The sequence below is a fragment of the Triticum dicoccoides genome, chromosome 3A, assembly GCF_002162155.2.
Source record: "Triticum dicoccoides isolate Atlit2015 ecotype Zavitan chromosome 3A, WEW_v2.0, whole genome shotgun sequence".
Classification (NCBI taxonomy): Eukaryota; Viridiplantae; Streptophyta; class Magnoliopsida; order Poales; family Poaceae; genus Triticum; species Triticum dicoccoides.
In genome coordinates this window covers 103,166,316-103,171,778 of record NC_041384.1, presented here as the reverse complement: position 1 = coordinate 103,171,778, position 5,463 = coordinate 103,166,316, and positions in this window count along the sequence as shown.

Here is a 5,463-nt window from a genome sequence, read left to right as displayed (position 1 = left end):
GTCGCCGGGGAAGAAGGGGGCGTGGGGCACGCGCGGATCTGGCCCGGGCGGTGCGGCGGAGGGCCGGCTTCGGGCCGGCGGCGGAAGGAGGCGGCGATGTGGGGCTCGGGCCACGTGGCAAGCTGCGGTTGGTCCGGGCGAGCGGCGGACAATGTCTGGCCGTCCGGATTTTGTCCGGCGGCTGGAGGAGGAGGGGGCTAGGGTTTCAACCGTGATTTTGAAAGGGGGTGATATTTATAGGCATAGAGGGAGCTAGGAGTGTCCAAATGAGGTGCAGTTTTCGGCCACGCGATCGTGATCGAACGCTCTAGATAATGGAGAGGCTTTTGGTGGGTTTTGGGCCACAATGGAGGGGTGTTGGGCTGCAACACACACGAGGCCTTCTTGGTCCCTCGGTTAACCGTTGAAGCATCAAACGAAGTCCAAATGGTACGAATTTGACAGGCGGTCTACCGGTAGTAAACCAAGGATGCTTGGCAAGTCTCGGTCCAATTCGGAAATGTTTAACCCCCACACACGAAAAGAAGGTAGAAATGACCACCGGAGGAGAACGGAGCGCCGGAATGCAAAACGGACAACGGGGAAAATGCTCGGATGCATGAGACGAACACGTATGGAAATGCAATGCACATGATGACAACGACACACGGAGACAAAAACCCGAACCCGAGAAAATAAAATAACTTAGCGCCAGGAACGACAAGAGTTGGAGTACATATTGGGTAAATTACATCCGGTGTGTTACAACACTCCACCACTACAAAAGGATCTCGTCCCGAGATCTAGGACTGGAAGAACGCCGGGTACTCAGAACGGAGGTGATCCTCGCGTTCCCAGGTGGCTTCACGGTCGGAATGGTGTGACCACTTGACTTTGAGGAATTTGATTGACTTATTGCGAGTCTTGTGTTCAGTCTCTTCAAGAATAGCAACGGGGTGCTCACGATAAAAGAGATCTTCTTGGAGATCAATGTCTTCGAAATTGATGGTGCGGTCAGGAGTCTTGAAGCACTTGCGGAGCTGAGAGACATGGAACACGTCATGCACATTTGCAAAGTTTGAAGGAAGCTCGAGTTGATAGGCGAGGTCACCTCTCTTGCTGACGATCTTGAAAGGTCCCACGTATGTAGGGGCAAGCTTCCCTTTGATACCGAAGCGACGAGTACCTTTCATTGGAGAGACGCGGAGGGAAACGTGATCTCCGATCTTGAAAGCCAAATCATGGTGCTTACTATCATAGTAGCTCTTCTGGCGCGATTGCGCTGCTTTGAGGTTATCACGAATGACTTTACACATCTCCTCTGCCTCTGTGATTAAGTCATTTCCCAAAAGTTGACGTTCGCCGGTTTCTGACCAGTTGAGTGGGGTACGACACTTCCTGCCAAACAGAATTTCGAATGGGGCCTTGCCCGAACTTGCTTGAAAACTGTTGTTGTAGGAGAATTCGGCATATGGAAGGCAAACCTCCCACTTCATGCTGAAAGAGATCACACAAGCCCTGAGCATATCTTCAAGAATCTGATTGACACGCTCGACTTGACCGCTAGTTTGAGGATGGAAAGCTGTGTTGAAGCGCATGTTGGTGTCCATGGCCTTCTGAAAAGAATCCCACAACTTGGAGGTAAAGATGCTGCCATGGTCTGAAGAGATCACCTGTGGAATACCGTGCAGCGAGACAATCCGAGAGGTATAGAGCTCCGCCAATTGAGCTGCAGTGATAGACTCTTTGATAGGCAGAAAGTGGGCCACTTTAGTGAGTTTGTCGATGACAACGAATATAGGATGATTGCCACGCTTGGAATTTGGAAACCCAGTCACAAAGTCCATCTCAATGTGGTCAAACTTCCATTCTGGAATGGAAGAGGTTGGAGGAGACCAGCTGGCCTTTGGTGTTCTGCCTTCACTCTTCTGTAGACATCACATTCATTCATGAACTGAGCAATCTCGCGCTTCATTCGAGTCCACCAATAAGCCTGCTTGAGGTCCTGATACATCTTCGTACTCCCAGGGTGGATGGAGAGGAGTGAATTGTGAGCCTTGTTCATGATCACTTTATGAAGATCACCTTTGGGCACAACAATACGATCCTCGAAGAAGAGAGTATCCTTGTCATCAAGGCGGTAGCACTTGTACTTGTGTTGACTCTTGGCAATCCCAATCTTCACCTTCTTCACCATGGCATCAAGAAGTTGAGCCTCGCGAATCTGGTCTTCCAAGGTGGGAGAGACTTGAAGGTTGGCGAGGAAACCTTGAGGAACAACTTGCAGATTAAGTTTGCGGAAAGCTTCACAAAGCTCGGGTTGATAAGGCTTGAGAATCAGACTGTTGTAGTAAGCCTTCCTGCTCAAAGCGTCAGCAATCACATTGGCCTTGCCTGGAGTATACTCGATACTCGGATTATACTCTTGAATCATTTCGACCCAACGAGTCTGCCTGAGGTTGAGATTAGGCTGAGTGAAGATGTACTTGAGACTCTTGTGGTCAGTGAAAATGTCCACTTTTCTTCCCAATAAGAGATGTCTCCAAGTCAAAAGAGCATGCACAACTGCCGCCAACACGAGGTCATGAGTGGGGTAATTCTTCTCGTTGGGCTTCAACTGGCGAGAGGTATAAGCCACAACTTTCTTCTCTTGCATCAACACTGCACCAAGACCTTGAAGAGAGGCATCGCAGAAGACCTCGAACGGTTTGGATTCATCAGGAGGAGTCAGAACTGGAGCAGTGACCAATTTCTCTTTCAAAGTGTTGAAAGCGATGTCACATTCCGGAGACCAAACGTACTTGACGTGCTTCTGGAGAAGGTTTGAAAGAGGCTTCGTGATCTTTGAAAAGTTCTCAACGAACCTTCGACAGTAGCTTGCGAGACCGAGGAAGCTACGGAGTTGCTTCACGTTCTGAGGTGGTTCCCAATTCACAATTGCTGACACCTTCTCAGGATTCACCGCAATGCCCTTGGCAGAGATGATATGCCCAAGATAAAGAACCTCATCGAGCCAAAACTCGCACTTTGAGAACTTGGCGTAGAACTGATGTTCCCTGAGCTTATCGAGCACCAAACGCAAGTGCTTGGCATGATCTTACTTGTTCTTCCAAAAGACCAGAATGTCGTCGAGATAGACCAAAACAAAGTCATTTGTGTAGGCGTTGAAGATGAAGTTCATCATGCGAGAGAAAGTTGGAGCAGCGTTGACGAGGCCAAAATACATGACAGTGTATTCGTATGAACCATAGCTTGTTCTGAAAGTCGTCTTGGGAATATCTTGCTCGCGGATTCGAATCTGATGATAACCCATAGGGAGATCAAGCTTGGAGAATACTTGGGCACCTTTGAGTTGTTCGAACAACTCGTTGATGTTGGGAAGTGGGTACTTGTTCTTGATAGACTTCTTGTTCAATGGACGGTAGTCAACACAAAGTCGGTCCGTTCTATCCTTCTTCTTCACAAAGAGTACTCCACAACCCCACGGAGAGGAACTAGGTCGGATGAGACCCATTCGCTCTTGAATATCGAGTTGCTTCTTCAGCTCCTTCAACTCTTCAGGTCCGAGCTTGTAAGGATGCTTGCAAACCGGTTCCGTGCCAGGCTCAAGATCGATGACGAATTCAACTGGCCAGTGCGGAGGCATTCCTAGAAGCTCTTCTGGAAAGACGTCTTGATATTCACAAATGACTGGAATTTGAGAGATAGCATCCAGTTCACCCTTCTCATTGAGAGAAAACAGACGGATGGTATTATCCTGAGCAGCAAAGACAATTACATCCTCAGACGAATGAGTCAATTGAATCTGCCTGGCTGCATAATCAAGCTGAGCCTTGTGCTTAGAAAGCCAGTCCATTCCGAGAATAAGATCAATATCCGAGTTACCAAGGACCATTGGAGAAGCCAGAAACTTAAAATCACCCATCATGATAGAAATATCCGGAATCTCGTAGTTTGCGAGCAAGCATCTGCCCGGAGAGACAACTGCTAATGGTTTATGCATAACTTGAGAATACCACCCATGCTTAGATGCAAAAGGTCTCGAGATGAAACAATGCGATGCACCAGTGTCAAAAAGTACTTTTGCAGGAACATCGTTAACAGGAAGGTTACCCATGATGACATCTGACGAGTCCTCTGCCTGAGCTGCATCCACCATGTTGACCTTGGAGTACTTGGGGTTATGCTTGACCACAGCTGTACTTGCTGATCTCACATGAGGAGGAGGAGGGAGACGCCTCTGATTGAAGCATTTGTTGGCATAGTGACCCTTCTGTTGGCACTTGTTGCACGTGACCTCTGAAAGCGGACGGTGATACGGAGCACTCGATCTTGAAGCTTGAGACGAAGTCTTGTTCTGAAAGCCAGGGTTGGGTGGGTGGGAAGATCCACTGCCACATTTGCTCTTCTGCTGATACGGCTGATGGAACGAAGGAGGAGGAAGCCAATACTTCTGCTGCTTGGCCACTTGAGTAGAGGAAGAAGGAGTAGCATCTCTGACTCGCTTCTTGGAGGCATCACACTTCAGTTGAGCAGCCTCTTGCTTCAATGCCATGTTGTAGAACTCATCGTACCTCAATGGCTCAAAGAGAACAAGAGCTAGCTGGATTTCTTCTCTGAGACCACCCCTGAACTGGTATATCATGCTCTTCTCGTCAGGGACGTCCTGCTTAGCAAAGCGGGCGAGCTTCTGAAACAACTTGTTGTAGTCATAGACACACAAAGAGCCTTGCTTCAGGTTGCGGAATTCCTCACGCTTGCTTTCAACCACGCTCTGAGGAATATGATGAGATTTGAAGTCTTGACGGAATTCATCCCAGATAATCACACGGCCTCCTCTGGAATCTTTGTACTGTTGGAACCATTCTGCAGCTTGGTCTTTGGGTTGGAAGGAAGCGAACTTGACAAAGTCCTCAGGCCTGACGTTACTGCACTCGAAATGCTTGCATAAGTCCACGAGCTAATCGTCAGCATCAGTTGCCTCAACACAATTGCTGAAGGTCTTTGGCTGGTTAGCAAGGAACTGGTTGAGTGTAGCAAAGTGATTCTGATTGTTGCCCTGGTTGACTTGGTTGCCTTGGTTGACTTGGTTGCCTTGGTTCGCTTGATTGCGCTCTTGAAGAATTTGCATGATCAACTGCGTGTTTGCATTGGTAGCGGCCATCACAGCTTGCCATGCCCCCGGAGGAGGTGGTGGTGGTGGCGGATCAAGATTCGGAGTCGTGCGCGTTGGAGGAGCCATCCTGCAGAGGTTGACATCCATTAGCACATTGAGAGATAAAATTGAAGCTGAAACCAACGGGTAGAAATTGCAACATATAGTCTTCACATCCGAACAAAATGAACGAATGCATTCCAATTGAAATGGTCACATATCCATAAATTGAGAAGCCACTTAGAATTTAGTAGAGGAATAAATCAACAAGGTACGGAGCAAGAACGAATACTCGGTAAGAAATCCCAATCTCAAACCAAATATCCGTG